Raw genomic sequence first — 18,715 nt, forward strand, 5'->3', positions numbered from 1 at the left:
AGAAATCCCTCCCAACAAAGAAAAGATAATGAGTCTGTGGCCTCTGCCACAGAACTGATGGATATGGATATAACCAAATTGTCAGAAATGGAGTTCAGAGTAACAATGGTCAAGATGATGTGTAGAATTGAAAAAACTATTAACGAAAATATTAATGAGAATATAGAATCTCTAAGGGCGGAAATGAGAGCGAATCTGGCAGAAATTAAAAATGCTATGAATCAAAAGCAGTCTAAACTAGATGCTCTGATGGCCAGGTAAATGAGGCAGAAGATGAATTAGTGAATTGGAGGATGGGATAGTAGAAGAGAAAGTTAAAACAGAAACTTGGCTCAAAAAAATCCAATCTCAAGAATGTAGATTACAGGAGATTACTGACTCAATGAAACGTTCCAATGTCAGAATCATCGGCATCCCCGAGGGGGTGGTGAAAGAGAGAGGTCTAGAAGAGATATTTGAACAAATTGTAGCTGAGAACTTCCCTAATCTGGCAAAGGAAACAAGCATTCGTGTCCAAGAAGCAGAGAGGACCCCTCCCAAGGTCAATGAGAACAGACCTACACCACGTCACGTCATAGTGCAATTCGCAAATATTAGATCCAAGAATACAGTATTGAAAGCGGCCAGGGGGAAGAAAATCCTTACGTACAGAGGGAAAAATATCAGAATAACGTCAGACCTGGCAGGCTAGGAAGGGTTGGCAGGGTATTTTCAAATCTCTATCTGAGAAGAACATGCAGCCAAGGATCCTTTATCCAGTAAGGCTGTCATTCAGAATTGATGGAGAGATAAGGACCTTCCAGGATTGGCAGAAACTGAAGGAATTCATAACAACCAAACCAGCCCTACATGAGATATTAAGGGGGGTTCTATAAAAGTAAAAGGCCCCAAGAGTGATACAGAACAGAAATTTACAATCTATAAAAACAAAGACTTCACAGGCAACATGACATCATTAAAATCATATCTGTCAATAATCACTCTCCATGTGAATGGCCTAAATGCTCCCATAAAACACCACAGGGTTGTAGATTGGATAAAAAGACATGACCCATCCATTTGTTGTCTACGAGACACTCATTTTGAACCTAAAGTTACATCCAGACTGAAAGTGAAGGGATGGAAAATCATTTTTCAAGCCAATGGACCTCAAAAGAAAGCTGGGGTAGCAATTCTCATATCAGACAGATTAGATTTTAAACTAAAGACTGTTGTTAGAGATACAGAAGGACACTATATTATTCTTAAAGGATGTATCCAACAAGTGGATATGAAAATTATAAATATCTATGCCCCCAACAGGGGAGCATCTAGATACACAAGCCAACTCTTAACCAGAATAAAGAGCCATATAGATAATAATATGTTAATAGTAGGGGACCTCAACACTCCACTCTCAGCAATAGACAGATCACCTAAGCAGAAAATCAACAAAGAAACAAGAGCTTTGAATGACATACTGGACCAGATGGACCTCATAGATATATCTAGAACACTATACCTCAGAACAACAGAATACTCATTCTTTTTGAATGCACATGGAACTTTCTCCAGATTATACCATATACTGGGTCTCAAAACAGGTCTCATCCGATACCAAAAGACTGAGATTATTCCCTGCATATTCTCAGACCACAATGCTTTGAAACTGGAACTCAATCACAAGGAAAAAATTGGAAGAAATTCAAACATTTGGAAACTACGAACATCCTGCTCAAGAATGATTGAGTATTTCTGCCTGACGTCATACATTCCCAAACTTATAAAGAAAGCACATACTGAAGGGAGATGTACAACATTGTCTGAGGACAATACTTTTTAGAAAAATGTTTAAAAATAATTGAAAATGCAAGTCTCATTGATGTATTTAGTACTCGAATTTCTGCTGTGGAAAATGTAATGGATGCTATTAATTCTAATTCAAGACTTGTATTAATGTCTAATATCAATGCATCTAAGAGCAATGCATCTTTGTCATAAAGTATCTTAGAAGAAAATACTCATGTTTTTCTCATATTGGCTTTTGTTTTTGTTTCTGTGGGTTTTTTTTGTTTTGTTTTTGTTTTGTTTTGTTTTGTTTTGTTTTGTTTTTAGGTCCTCTTATCTTAAAGTCAAAATGTTTACCAAAACTGATTTTCTTTGGAACTGACTTCAGTCTTTCCTTTTCTGTTGGGTGACCAAATTAAGAGATTTACGATTTTAGAGTTGAACATTTGTTTTAAAAATAGAAAAAGATGAAAATGTGTTTTCTTTTTATATGATGGGGGTTTAGGCTTTAATCTTACCATCTTTCTTTATTTATCACTCATGAATTCAATCTGAAATAAATATACTGATTGTAGAAAAAAAAAAAAGAATGATTGGGTAAACCAGGTAATTAAGAAGAAGACCAAACAATTTTTGGAGACCAATGAAAATGAAAACACATTGGTCTAAAACCTATGGGACACTGCAAAGGCAGTCCTAAGGGGAAAATACATAGCCATCCAAGCCTCACTCAAAAGAATAGAAAAATCTAAAATGCAGTTTTTATATTCTCACCTCAAGAAGCTGGAGCTGGATCAGAAGAATAGGCCTAACCCACGCAAGAGAAGGCAGGTGATCAAGATTAGAGCAGAGATCAATGAATTAGAAACCAGGAGCACAGTAGAGCAGATCAACAGAACTAGAAGCTGGTTCCTTGAAAGAATAAATAAGATTGATAAGCCACTGGCCAGACTTATTCAAAACAATACAGAAAGGACCCAAATTAATAAAATTATGAATGAAAGGGGAGAGATCACAAACAACACTAATGAAATAGGAAGGATCATTATAAACTTCTATCAACAGCTTTAAGCCAATAAATTAAACAACCTGGAAGAAATGGATGCCTTCCTGGAAACCTATAAACTACCAAGACTGAAACAGGAAGAAATTGATTATTTAAACAGACCAATTAATTATGAAGAGATTGAAGCAGTGATCAAAAACCTCCTCAAAAACTAGAGTCCAGGGCCTGATGGATTCCCCGGGGAATTCTACCAAACATTCAAAGAAGCATTAATACCTATTCTCCTGAAGCTGTTTCAAAAAATAGAAGGAAAACTACCAAACTCATTCTATGAGGCCAGTATTACCTTAATCCCCAAACCAGGCAAAGACCCCATCAAAAAGGAGAATTACAGACCGATTTCCCTGATGAATATGGATGCCAAAATTCTCAACAAGATCCTAGCTAATAGGATCCAACAGTACATTAAAAGAATTATCCATCAAGACCAAGTGGGATTCATCCCTGGGATGCAAGGGTGGTTCAACATTCGCAAATCGATCAGTGTGATAGATCATATCAACAAGAAAAGAGTCAAGAACCATATGATCCTCTCAATTGATGCAGAAAAAGCATTTGACAAAATACAGCATCCTTTCCTGATTAAAACTCTTCAGAGTGTAGGGATAGAGGGTACATTCCTCAATTTCATAATAACCATCTATGAAAAGCCTACAGCAAATATCAGTCTCAACGGGGAAATGCTGCAAGCCTTTCCCTTAAGATCAGGAACACAACAAGGATGCCCACTCTCGCCATTATTATTCAACATAGTACTAGATGTCCTTGCAACAGCAATCAGACAACAAAAAGGGATAAAAGGTATCCAAATTGGCAGATAAGAAGTCAAGCTGTCTCTCTTCGCAGATGACATGATACTCTATGTAGAAAACCCAAAAGACTCCACCCCCAAACTACTAGAACGTATAGGGCAATTAAGTAATGTGGCGGGATACAAACTCAATGCTCAGAAATCAGTTGCATTTCTATACACGAACAATAAGACTGAAGAAAGAGAAATTAGGGAATCCATTCCATTTATAATAGCACCAAAAATCATACGTTATCTCCGAATTAACTTAACCAGAGATGTAAAGGATCTATGTTCTAGAAACTACAAATCATTCTTGAAAGACATTGAAGAAGACACAAAAAAATGGAAAAATATTCCATGCTCATGGATTGGAAGAATAAACATAGTTAAAATGTCTATGCTATCCAGAGCAATCTACACTTTCAATGCCATCACGATCAAAATACCAATGACATTTTTCAAAGAACTGGAACAAGCAGCCCTTAAATTTGTGTGGAACCAGAAAAGGCCCCAAATCACCAAGGAACTGCTGAAAAGGAAAAACAAAGCTGGGGGCATCACGTTGCCAGATTTCAAGCTATACTACAAATCTGTGATCACAATGACAGCATGGTACTGGCACAAAAACAGACACATAGACCAATGGAACAGAATACAGAACCCAGAAATGGACCCTCGGCTCTTTGGGCAACTAATCTTTGACAAAGCAGGAAAAAACATCCAGTGGAAAAAAGACAGTCTCTTCAATAAATGGTGCTGGGAAAATTGGAAATATGCAAAAGAATGAAACACGACCACTCTCTCACACCATACACAAAGATAAACTCGAAATGGATGAAAGACCTCGATGTGAGACAGGCATCTATCAAAATCCTAGAGGAAAACATAGGCTGCAACCTCTTTGACATCGGCCACAGCAACTTTTTTCATGACACATCTCCAAAGGCAAGAGAAACAAAAGAAAAAATGAACTCGTGGGATTTCATCAAGATTAAAAGCTTCTGCACAGTCAAGGAAACAGTCAAAAAAACTAAGAGGCAGCCCATGGAATGGGAGAAGATATTTGCAAATGACACTATAGATAAAAGACTAGTATCCAAGATCTACAAAGAACTTCTCAAACTCAATACACAAGAAACAAATAAACAAATCAAAAAATGGGCAGAAAATATGAACAGACACTTTTCCAATGAAGATATACAAATGGCTAACAGACACATGAAAAAATGTTCAAAATCATTAGCCATCAGGGAAATTCAAATCAAAACCACCTTGAGATACCACCTTATACCAGTTAGAATGGCAAAAATTGACAAGGCAGGAAACAACAAATGTTGGAGAGGATGTGGAGAAGGGGGGTCCCTCTTACACTGTTGGTAGGAATGCAAGTTGGTACAGCCACTTTGGAAAACAGTGTGGAGGTCCCTTAAAAAGTTAAAAATTGAGCTACCCTATGCTCTAGCAATTGCACTACTGGGTATTTACGCCAAAGATACAGACGTAGTGAAGAGAAGGGCCATATGCACCCCAATGTTCATAGCAGCATTGTCCACAATAGCTAAATTGTGGAAGGAGCCGAGATGCCCTTCAACAGATGACTGGATTAAGAAGATGTGGTCCATATGTACAATGGAATATTACCTAGCCATCAGAAAGAATGATAACACAACATTTGCAGCAACATGGACGGGACTGGAGGAGATTATGCTAAATGAAATAAGTCAAGCAGAGAAAGACAATTATCATATGATTTCACTCATTTATGGAACATAAGAAATAAGAAGATTGGTAGGAGAAGGAAGGGAAGAATGAGGGGGGGTAAACAGAAGGGGGAATGAACCATGAGAGACAGTGGACTCTGGGAAACAAACTGAGGGTTTCAGAGGGGAGGGTGGCGGGGGAATGGGATAGACCAGTGATGGGTATTAAGGAGGGCACATATCACATGGTGCACTGGGTGTTATATGCAAATAATGAATCATGGAACATTGCATCAAAAACTGGGGATGTACTGTATGGTGACTAATATAACAAAATAAAAGTTATTAAAAAAAAGAAAAATAGGGATGGGAGAGTATATGAAATTCTTAATGAACTTGCAGGAAATAGGAAGATGTATCCTATTTTCTGAGGCATTCCTAACAGCCACAAAAACTGAACTTCACTTCATGAGATGTCAAGAAGATGTTGAAGGGCAATACAGTACGTTGTGTACATGGTGACTCAGGAGGTAGGAAAGAGCTGTATTGTACTATCTTGAGAGTGGATAAGCATATATTGTGCTGCCTTCTTCTTAAGGGTTTTTTTTGTTTTGTTTTGTTTTAGCTTTTGTTTATTATTAAGTACATTTAGTCAAATTCTGGCTTAATTTGCAAATCCTACTATTCATGAATTTATAATCAACATATTCTTAAATGATAGCACAATAGGAAATTATTATTTCTAGAACTCCAAATGCATATAAACACATTTTGTCCTTTTACCATTTTATCTAGTTTAAAGATACCTATCTAAAGGCTAAAAATTATCTAACTATAAAAGAAACATATTTAATATTATTCTAAGTTGGTATGTGTGACTCCTCTTAGGATAAAATTGGAGTGACATAAACATTACGAATGAATTTACAATCATTTATACTTGTTGGAACATTAACAGTGATGAATAGTACTAACAGTGGGCAAAAATGGATCAAGTATTATATTGAGTGGTACTAGTTTAAATTTTTACTTTTGTAATCACTTTTGCTGATACAGTTTTAAACCATTCCAGTTTTGACAAGTTATTCAAGTTACTTGTTAATTTCTTCTCATTAAGAAAATTTCCTTTATCCTACAAATACAAGCTCTGAATTGTAATATCGTAAGACCAGAAACTCAACATGGCTTACTGCAGTAAGATCACGCCAACAAAACAATTATCCAACAGAACTACTGCACATTGCTGCAGACTTTAATCACAGCTCTGTAAGACTTCAGAATTTTAACAACGGAAAGTCCAGTTTCTCCCTTGGAACATGATAGAGGCGGAACAGCAGTATTTCTTTAATCATTAAAGCTACTTTCATGCAGAATGTTTTAAACAATCTCTAAAATGGTATTTGAAGGACATGGTGAGAACATGTTATAAACCTACACTAAAATAGCACAATTTACTTTAAAGCAGAGTCAGAGATTTACTTTTGCGTTCTTAGAATAGCAACATACCTTTCAAAATACAGTTTCTAGAGATACAGGCAATATATGTAAGAATGACAGAAGTCAATTAACATATGGCACAAACAGCTAAAAACGATGTACAATTAAATAGACTTACAAATTTTTACATACAGATCTTCATAAGTACTCATGAAAAAAATCAGCATTCACACAATTTTAACTAAAAAAACCAACATACTCATACTTTCATATGCATATGCGCTTTTTACAAAGGACTAGCATTTTAGGACATATTTTTATTATTTTATATATTTTGCATAGTTAAAATACATTAAAAAAGAATACAAATATTCAGAGAAGTGCATTTCAAATCTGTAGGGTAGGTTTTGCAAAAAATAGCGGTTTGTAATTTCCTAAATGACAAAATGGAATAAAAACAAAACGAAACAAAAAAGGAAGAGCTATTATATTAAGCTCAATGTATCCTGCTCATATGTGGTTAGAAAAGGACTTTCTAATTATATTTAATCAAGCAATAGTTACAATAGAATGAGTATAAATTCTTAGTATCTTGCTTTGTTCCAAAAAACAAGTTAAGATGGAGTGAAGGATGAATATATTGTACTGCACCTAGATGAAGGCCTCTGTAAGTTGAATTTCAAACTCTTCAAAATTTCAAGAGGAAACATATCCTACTTCTAAGTCGTATGTTTAAAAAGTTAAAAGTTAAATGCACCCATTATGTCGATTGTTATTTATTTTGCAAAACATTATTACAAAGACTTATTTTACATGCAAATTGAAATGCTATAACTCATTGAACTGTACAGATAAAGCCAATGTGGTTAATTAACAAATGTGTTTTATAGTTACAAAATTAACTATTTCACATTAAATTACAGAAAATGAAAGGATACCAAAACCAATCAATCACTGGCTTTTCATATTTTGACTTGGGGCCATCTGGGAATAATCTTTCACTTTGCAAAATAAGTTCACAATGGAACATTTTTAGGAAGTACGGCAGAAAAACTGGGCAACCATATTTAGCCTTTGAATAAGATAACTGACTAGAGAAATTCTCCTATTTACTGCATTAGGATGACTTCTAAAATGATGAATTATTCTGATCTATACAAAAATATTTATACAAAAATTATATGTGACAGCAGCTTTATACTACAAATAATGAAATAAATTTGATAAAAATATGGGTAATAATGTTTTTCTGAGACCAATAAAATTTTGTATTCACTGAAATTTAAGGCAACTGAACACACGTGTAAAAAAGAAAAATCAGATTTCTCTGTATTAGTCAGAAATGTCATTGTTAAACTTTAACAAAGACCAAACATTGCATAAATCTAGGGCGTAAGAAGGCAGCCCCCATCAGCAGGTAGCACACCAAAAATGTTTGGTTTCAATAATACAGTTTGGGAGAACTACCTCTACAAAGTCTATTCGTGCTGATGCTCCTGATGCTGCCATTTCTGGTGCCCGAAAAGCTGCTGCCTCCACATCCTCTGTTGTAGGTGTCACTCACTGTATAGTCTCAGGCGATTGGGCAAGGGGCACACTCTGGATCTTCAGATGCTAAGATGAGAAAAATCAATTTCAATGCCCAAAAGATGGAACTCCTAATGCAGAAGGTGACTAAAATAATTACCAATTGGTCTACAGTACAGGGAAGTGGAATGTTTGTTTGTTTTAATGCTATTCCACAGAAATAGGTTTTAAACAAGATTTTTGTAAGGAGGTATAGGTCTAGGATTAGAAGAATGTTAGATAAGATAGAAACAAAATTAAACTGAGTGGAATTGGACCAGATAACTAAAAACACGCATTCTTCTTGAAAGGAGAGAGCAAAACATTCACATAAAGATCATTGAGTGATATTGTCTCCAAAAAAAACCACAAAAAACCTGCTTAAACATTCATTTCCAAGGTTATTTCTTCACATTTAAATTAACTCTCTACAATAACAAGCATTATTGATGCATGCCATTTAAGGCAGAATATGAATGCACCCCATCAGTATTTTATGCTTAATTTCAGTGTCCTTTTCTTTCTCTGAAAATAACAGACTTTTTTTTTTTTTTAAGATTTATCCATTCATCCCAGAGGGAGAGAGAGAGAGAGAGAAAGCCCGTGTGATGAAGACTGGAGGTGGGGAGGGGCAGAGGGAGAAGGAGAGCGAGAATTCTCAAACACACTCCCTGCCCAGTAGGGAGCCCTACAGGGGGCTCCATCCCATGACCCCACGACCCAGAGATCACAACCACAAGATCAGGACCTGAGCCAAACCAAGAGTCAGATGCTCAACCGACCGAGCTATCCAGGCATCCCTAGACTTTATGAATGTCCTCCGTAACATAAAATTTTCTTCTCAAACATATCAGTTCCCGTTATACCTAGAATAATTCAGCTTAATCTGTATAGTGTTTGAAAAAAGCTCTTATGTGAGAAAATATCACTGAAAGAAACCAGTGAGAGATATATATGGAAGAAGACATGCTGTAGAAGACATTTTATAAAACGAATTTTGACCAGAAGAATGTTTTGGGTTGTAAAAAATAATCATTCCTCCCATTTTTTTAAATTAAATATTTAAACAGCATCTTTTGCCTAGCATGTTTTAATAAAAATATGTGTAATTTGTATCTTGAAGCATATTTTAAAAAATCATTGACTTGAATGCAAAATGATAAATGCACATATTAGAACAAAATAATTTACAAAATATTTACCATCTCTGGAAACACAGCAGTAGCACAAATTAATATACCATGGCTATTTTGAATTAAATCAGTAAAGTAACCATCTTTTTTTAAAAATGGCATTTTTATGACAGTCATTTATACAGCTTGTGCACCTGAATCCATTATATTTGATATACTGTATAAGGACAAATGATCACAAATTATAATGAAAGATTCTTATTGAACATAATTTTTCAGCAGGAGCCATCCTGAATCAATTAATCATGCTATTACTCTGTTTTAACTTTGTTCTCCATTTTTTCCAGAAAAGCCACTAATCACATTTCACTTAATGACTTATACATATTTTATTTACAATTTTTGATGTACTACATTTTTCCAAATTATTAAATGCTTTACTAACTTATAATGATTTAAAAATTGGATATGCTTAAAAAAAGCAAATTATGGCTTCTCAGATAAATGCAATTATGGTTACACATAATATTAAATGATAATCGAATACTTTAGCTACAATAGAAATTTCTCTTTGCTCCATCTAAAGATACTTCTATATTTTCAATTAAAAAATACAAATATAATTTTACATTAAATATTTTTACACACAACTGAATTTAGTGCATAATAATCTTAAAGCATTTTCACAGAAGGCAAGAAATAGAGTCCTCAAATCCATATAATTATTAATTATATTAGAAAAACTTGGCAAATGCTAAAAATGCACATAAACTATTTGAATAAAAATTACCTATCTGCATGTTTAATTGACAGGCAATACATACACAGATTCTTTGTGAGGATATTTTGTCTCATAGATTTTGCTAGCATTTTAGTTTCATTTATTTTTTGGCATAATATTAAGTAGTCATTTAAAAGAGGTATTTATTTACAAATTGACATAGCTATTTCACATCATTATCTAACTCTCCCAATGTATATTTATTAAGTCCCTGTTCTTAACTTTAGTGATATATGGAAAATAACAGCATGTGCAAATATTACAAAAGCATCATATTTTATATATTCTACTATATTTTATAAATTAGAATGTAGATAATACTATGTAGCTCAAGTTCAAGCTCAAGTTGAAGATAACTGTGCACTTTGTGTACTTTTCTTGGATAATTTGAAATATGCAACTCGATAGGGGTCAGACTCAAAACAATTAAAGCTTAGTGTTTTTTCTCAGATCTCTCTGCCTTATCATTTGACCTTCTCAAAGGGCATATAGATTACTCAAGAATGAATCTGTCTAACAGAATAGTAATATAGCAGTCAGTATTCTCTCATTCCACTATTAAACCAGCCAAAATTCAACACCACTTGAAAGCTTAAAGTATTACAGCATACAATTTGCCTTTGAAGATAGGGCACAAGTACAAATCATTTTTTTAAACATCAAAGGTGATCAATAGAGACATCTTTAGAACGTCAAGTAACATTTTATTTTTTAAATACATTGGATAAATTTTCCCAATCTATGCGTCATTTGCAGCATAAACGTATTAAAACTTAACAAATAAAGAATATGCTTTTACTACAAAATGTAGTCATTTGAAGAATAAGAAAATTTAAACTGTATACATATTATTTGTATATGAAAGGTGGAACTAAATAAAATGCAATCGTGTGCAAGCTAAATCAACTTTTGTTTTTGTTTTGTTTTAATTTAAATTCAATTAATTAACATATGATGTATTATTAGTTTCAGAAGTAGAGGTCAGTGATTCATCAGTCTCTCATAACACTCAGTGCTCATTCAACTTTTGAGACTCTTTTGCTCTAAAATATACCTTATAACATCTGAAAATATTTTACTGATACACTAAGGTATTTCAAAGGAGTTTAATAAATAAGTGGAAGGGTGTTCTTTCTATGGCCTCCAATTCACTACAGAAGGCATGTATTAAGGGCTATAAAAGAGAAGGAGCGACAGGATTCTGTTTGGGGAATTCAAGAAACAATTTGAAGAGCTCATCTATGATCTGAGTCTTTATTTTTCAATAGGAGATTAGCTAATACAGTGAAAAAGAAGACATTCCAGGCATAGGGAATTGCATGTATAAATATATTACAACTTTAAGGCAAATAACTTAGAAATGGTGAGATACTCTTTTATAAGGGAGCTTAATATGGAGGAGGTTGTTGGAATATGAAGCAATTGTCCTTATACATTTGCATAGGTTCTTATACATTTATTTCTATACCCCATTGTTTTTGTTCAACCTAAAAATATATTTCTTCAGCTATTCAGGTCAAATTCTTACTTCTGCACTTGATCCTAGACCCTATCAACCTTTTCTAGGAAGTATCTGGATTCTTAAGTTTTCTTCTCTTCTTCAGTGTGGTTCCCTATAGTGGCTTCTTGCTCTTGGGCCGTGTGCAATCTACGACTCTGCTACCTCCTCTCCTACCCATAGCATATATATTCTTTGCCTAGCTCAAGGTAACATTTATTTCTTGTTCACTGAACTAAAATTTATTTAGCGGCTACTTTGTGTCAGGCAATGTACTAAACAACAGAGAGCAAGATGAGTTGGTCTCTGTCCTCCTTTCTCCTCTTCTGAAAAAGGCAGTCTGTCGATATTACTTCCTCACCAAACATTCAGTCATCAACCCACTGCTCTCTAGCTTTCTTGCCCCTCCAATTTAATGAAACTGCTGTGCTCTCAGGGAGCTCTTAGCAGTGTTAGTAGTTAGTCATGACAGTTTTGGTGACATAGAAAGCAATCTAGAACTGACTCCCACATCTGTTGCTGTCTACTGACCTGACACTAGTTATTTGACTTTTGTTGAGTCACCATTTTCTTAATCTATAAAACAGATGCAGTGACACTTATCTCAGTTTACTGAGCGAAGCTCAAGATGAAATATAATGCATGCTTTACAGCTCTTTACCCAGTGCCTGGCACATAAAAGTTCAAGGATTTGTTGTTAGGTATCAGCGTCCAAAAATCTAATTCCAAATCCAACTAACATTTCTCAGTCTTTATCTTCTTTAGGATCTCTTTGCTTTCTTTGCCTGTTGATTATTCCCTTCATCAAAGCTTTTCCTTAAATTCTACACAAGGTACTCTTCTGCTTCATCTCACACTTTAATGTCTCCTTCATGAGCTTATTCTCTGCCTATTCTGTAAATATTGGCTTTCTGTTCTAAGTCCATTGCTCTCATCACTCAATACATAAGGATCTGCTCCCATAACATATGTACTAATGATGCCCAAGTCTAGACTTTCAGCCTTTTTCTTTGAGCTTCAGATTCTTATATTTAACTGTAATCTAGATATAGAATTGAATCTTCCCAAATTGAATTCATTGTCTTCCCCTTTAAACCAGCTGCTCTCTCTGGATTTTTTTTAAACGTTCATTTACCTTCACTGATTTACATTAATTATTCTGCAGAACACCGTGATTTCTTACCTGGATTATTACAACAGCCTGTTAATCCATTCCCTCTTCCTGAGATCCATATTCCACATGGTTACCAAAGGAAATTTAATCACATCACCCCCTTATGAATTGAATAGTCTCCCTTGTCCTCCAAATTCATATGTTGAAATCTTAATCCCCAGTACTTCAGAATGTGACTGTATTTGGAAATAAGGTTTTTAAAGAGATAATTAAGTTAAAATGAGGTCACTACAGTGGACCTTAACCCAATATAACTTGTGTCTTTGTAAGAGGTGATTAGGATATAGATTAACAGAGAGAAGACCATGTGAAGACACAGGGAAAAGACAGCTATCCACAAATCAAGGAGTGAGACCTCAGAATAAACCAGTTCTGCTGAAACTTTGATTTTGGGTTGCTAGCTTTCAGAATTGTAGAAAATAAATTTCTGATGTTTAAGACATTCCATCTGTAACACTTTGTTATGGTAGCCCAGCAAATGAATATACTACCCTTTGTATATTTCTTTAACAGTTGTTCAAAGGAATAGGATAGAACTCAACATAACAAGCCTCCATAGAGCTACCATACCTTTCTATTTAGCTTCCTTTCTGACCACCTTGTGTTGTCATGCTGTTTCAACAACCCTCCACTGCTTACAGTTCCCTGTACATACTGTATTCTTTACCTTTGTACCTCTGCTACTACTGTCCTTTTCCCCTGGCTGATTTCAATGCAGTCCTTTAAATTCACCTTAATCATTATCTTTCCAGGAAGACATCCTTTACCCTAACTTGATTTTTAAGTAATGCACAAACAAAAGTTGTAAAACACAGATACACAGAAAAAGGGGGGAAATCACTATACCCTTTAACCTCAATATGACCATTATAACTCTTTAATGCTTTTCCTTCTAGCCAGTTACACAATTGAGATTTTTACGCAGTTGAGATTTTACTGTACAAGCAATTTTGCATACTGTGTTTATTTGATTTGATATTATTCTTTGAGCATTTTTTCTATTATTTAAAACACACATAATTTTAATGACTCTATATTTTACCATGTTGGTGTACCTTGATTAATCTAATCATTCTTCTACAACTACAAATTCAGAAGTTTTCATTGATTGCCCTGGGCTTAATAATGAATTGTATGCAACTGTTAAAGTTGCAAATCTGATCATGTCACTCCACAGCTTAATTTTCTTCAGTGGATCACTGAAAACCATGTTTTAACTAAGATGTTGAGTAAATAACTGAGTTATTTACTGAGATGTTGTCTTTTTTAATTTTACAAATATTTTGGAATTCAAATGTGTTTTTGCTTCCATGAGGATTAATTTTGAAAGGTTCTTAATGACTCTACTGACTTCGGATTTTGCTTGAGATTGACTTCAATAAATTGTCCTGTATGATCCAAATTAAAAACAAGCAAACCCATGTTCCAACCATTTCTCATGGCACTGTAATGGGTGTTTTATACACACATACACACGTATATATATATTATATATATTATTTATTTATACATTATTCAGTCCTTTTTGCAACCCTCTGAGGAAATCAGCCTTTTCCATTTCATAGCAGCGCTTCTTAAATAACTATATTGTGACTGTTTACATAAATATCTGTGTGCCTGACTCCATCCTCACACTGGGAACTTGGAAAAACATACTATAAAAACTAAAAATCGTTAAAAGATTTAACTATCTTCACAGTATGTTCAAGGTAGGAAGAATATTAAAAGAGAAAAAGGAGACTGAAAAATAAGGAACTTGTATAAAATCATAATGAGAACTGAAATAAAAATATTCTTTTCATTTTTACATTCCTTCAGCATGGAAACATATAGTAATTCTGTGAAGTTCTCTATGATGGAGACTTTACTAAAGTAGTTTATTTAAACCAGTGTTTCAAAGGGCCTGAGAAAAAATGTGACTTATTATTCCTACTGTGAGTTTAAATATATATATAAACTTCTCAAAGTTTAGTCAATTTGCAAATGTTGGAAAAACAATAAACATATTGCTAAAAACATTATTACTCTAAGAATAACTCATTAAATCACAAGCAGTAATCAACAAAGTACACATTCATCATTTCAAACATGGAAACTTAATGGAGCCTTGATGGTAAGCAATAATTACCAAAGAAGCACTAATGCAGAATTGATATTCAGCACTAACAAATTAATTTTGAAGCTAATTGAAAAGAAAATTTGCTTTGAATAACACCACTATATTGTTATAATTTTTTATCATATTTTTTAAAGAATGTTCTGGTACATTCATTATATGGGACTCTTAGTTATATATATGTTCTTAATGCAGGATTATAGTAGGAAGTTTTGTAAAGAAGAAATGGTTAGTAACCATGAGAATCAATGAAGGTCCACATCAGAGAAGTGTGGCTGCCATCACATTCTAACCTCTAAAACTTATTTAAATTTACTTAGGGGGAATGAAAAGATATACCTTTCTAATATCTAGCCTGCTGCTGTGTGTCACACATTGCTGATTCTCCACACTCTCTCTGGTTTTTGCTCCACTTTGTGAAAATTAATAAAGGGAAACCTCACTAGAATGGAGTAGGAAGGATAGAGGGGTGAGACACAAAGGGGGGACCACTTAATATCAATTATGGGAAGAACTGTCAATTATCAGACTCCAACAGAAGAATCACCAACTGGAAAGAATCATCAATTGCAATGCCCCCCTCCCTGGAAGGAAAGATGTACATTGCATCTCCTATAAGAAATAGACTTCCGGGGTGCCTGGGGTGACTCAGTTGATTGAGTGTCTTGCTCTTGGTTTCAGCTCAGGTCATGATCTCATGGGTCATGAGATAGAGCCTCACATTGGGAATCCACACTCAGCAGGGAGTCTGCTTAAGGATTCTTACCCTCTGCCTCTCCCCCATGCACACACTCTCTCTTTCTCTCGCTCTCAAATAAATAATCTTAAAAAAAAAAAAGAAATTGAATACCATAATCACCCTGGACTTAGGCTTTTTTCCAATGCACTCATGCTCAAAACAGCCCCTTCCAAATTCCCCCTTCTTCTCCATAAAATAATCCTCCTTTCCTTTCTTTGTTGGACTTGCCTATGGTTTTGCCATAGCTTGCATGTCCTCAATTGAAATCCTCTGTTAATCCCAAATAAACCCATTTTTACTGGTAAAATTCTTGTTTTGTTTTGTTTTGTTGTTTTTTAAGGTTAATAATGTCCAGACCCTACAGTTGCCACAGCTCTGGCACAGCAGCCCTGTCTCCCTTAAAAACCACATCTCCCATAAAGAACATTTAGCTTTAATAGAGAGGAAGTAAGGGAAACATTCTATTTTCTCTCATTTTCTTCACCTATTATATTCTTTTTTTTCAGATGCAGTGACTCAAAAAAATTGTTTAAAACACAATAAATCTACTTTTTCCATTAGAATGATCATCCACCTGGGCTCTTTCATTCCAAAATTTGAGGGTTAAAAATAGTAATAGACCTAAAGCAAAACATCTTGTTGAATTTAGCTTGGGTTTCACTCTTTTGCCATTTGAGAATTTGCTATCTTGACAACTACAAATCTACTCAAGATGAAAAAGTTAGATGAGGTACAGTTAGGCCATGTTTTCCTTTCCAAACATTCCATTTACCACTAATATTCTTTTCTACTTGGCAGTAATACCTAAGAGCTATGTCTTCACTCATTATTGCTGTTGAATCTAAAGTTATCTTGGTCACAGGCTGATTTTCAGGTCACTCTTGAAGCGACTGGTACTTTGTTCTGTCTCTGTCATTTATATAAAGGGAACTCTCTTTAGTGACTCATTCATTCTGATGCTCTTGAGGACCTTAATTCCTTGGCTATTGGAATCTGGTGGTGGCTGTTAGTGTTGACTCCAAAAAGTTCACTATGGCTCCATTCCATTGGCTACTCTTAGTCTTCCTTTTGACAAATAGTGCCTGACACACTGCAGGAATTTAATGAGTATTTGCTGAATACTGGACAGATGTTTTGCAGGTGGTCAACTGACATCTCAACTGGGATCATAGGAGGTATGTAAGTACTTGCATTGGTGCTTAGGTAATCCTTTTCAGGCAAGGGAAGTTATTTTCTAGAGGGTCATCAAAGACTTTTGGTTTGTTGGGGCTAGGGTGGAAGTAGTTCCTTTGTGCTAGGATGTTTTCAAGAGAATAACTAGAATCACCTCATTTTTATACTTTTGATCTATACTCATTCTGTCCCTAATGACTAACTGTAGCAAGTAACTCTGGTTGCAAACAGATCCTGAAAGATTCTCAAAAACCATCTTATCTTTGTCCCCTCATATTCCTCTTAACTAGAAAAAACAGTCAACTTCCTCTGGACAGCAATGGTTGCCATATATTTATAAATAAGTGTCAGCCTGCACTGTATTTTATTTATTAGTCTAAATATTCAAGTTTCCCTAACATATGACATGGTATTGCCTCAGGGATTCTATGTATCTGGTTTACGAAGAGATTGTAATCACACCTTTTCTTTGGTCACAAAGTTCCTCACTGAAAACCAGAGGATGTTAATAACCTTTGTTTTAAGCAGTATTTCATTAGTGGTAGAAATCTTGCAAAGCGTCTTTCAGTCTGATGATGTAACTGCCATGTTACCTTATCTTCCAACACTTCAAATACAGGACTATAGATAGTTGATGTTCTTTCCTTAATATCAACAAACATGGAATAAAATTAGTGAATAAATTAGTGAGTGCTGCCTGCCATGGTACTTGGAAGATCCAAAATGGATTTCACTAGCCTTCTGTTCTGACCAGTATGTTTTTTACACACATAGTGTGCATATGTTTGAATATAGTATATGTTTGAAGCTGTGTTGAATGTCATCCTAGGCTTTTATTTTTAATTTCGTCAAATGAACCCATTCATCCATCCAGCCATTATTCTATTTATTCTACATACTTGTTACTGTTTTAGGTAATGTAGAAAGAAATATGAAAGGCACTCTGCTATAAAGGAAATCATAGGCCTGTGAGGGAAACAAGTAAATCAACAATTATAGTATAACAGGATATATATATGTATGTATATATACATATATATTTTTAAATTCTATTTCTTTTTGCTATGAGAGCACAGAAAAGGGATGGGTAGGACAGTCAGAATATATTCAGAAAAGGATTTCTGTAGGAGCTTATCTCCACTGAGTTATAAAGGATAAGTAAATTAGTTAATCAAAGAGCAGGGAAAGATGTAGTAGGAAGAAGAAATAATATACACAAAGGTCCAGAGATAAGACTGTATAATTCAAGATGACAAGGGCATGGAGTGTGATGAGGGGGAAGAAGTGGTGAGAGATAAAGGAGAGATAGTTGAGAGGCAGGTCATGAAGAGCCATTATCTTAAAGAGGGTGGATATTTTTTTTCTTGAAGGTCACTGAAGTTATTAGGGATTTCAAGGTAGAAAATTACTTAAGATTTGCACTTCAATTTTGGAAAAACAGAGTGGAGTGTGGCAAGAGTCGAGGCAGAAAAATGAATGATTTTGGGGCACCTGGGTGGCACAGCGGTTAAGCGTCTGCCTTCGGCTCAGGGCATGATCCCGGCGTTCTGGGATCGAGCCCCACATCAGGCTCCTCCGCTATGAGCCTGCTTCTTCCTCTCCCACTCCCCCTGCTTGTGTTCCCTCTCTCGCTGGCTGTCTCTATCTCTGTCGAATAAATAAATAAAATCTTAAAAAAAAAAAAAGAAAAATGAATGATTTTAATAGCTGAGTCATGAGATTTAATGATAACCTGAATTAAAGCAATGGTAATATAGATTAAGGGAAGGAAA

At 34.8% G+C, this 18,715-nt stretch overlaps 1 protein-coding gene across 2 annotated transcripts in view; it reads right to left on the reverse strand.

Moving 5' to 3' along the window:
- The window catches only part of LRRC7 (leucine rich repeat containing 7), a 508,428-nt gene that overhangs the window by 210,302 nt on the left and 279,411 nt on the right, over positions 1–18,715 (reverse strand). The gene's annotated exons all lie outside the window — the stretch shown is intronic.

This window comes from Ursus arctos, unplaced genomic scaffold (assembly GCF_023065955.2).
Source record: "Ursus arctos isolate Adak ecotype North America unplaced genomic scaffold, UrsArc2.0 scaffold_12, whole genome shotgun sequence".
Classification (NCBI taxonomy): domain Eukaryota; kingdom Metazoa; phylum Chordata; class Mammalia; order Carnivora; family Ursidae; genus Ursus; species Ursus arctos.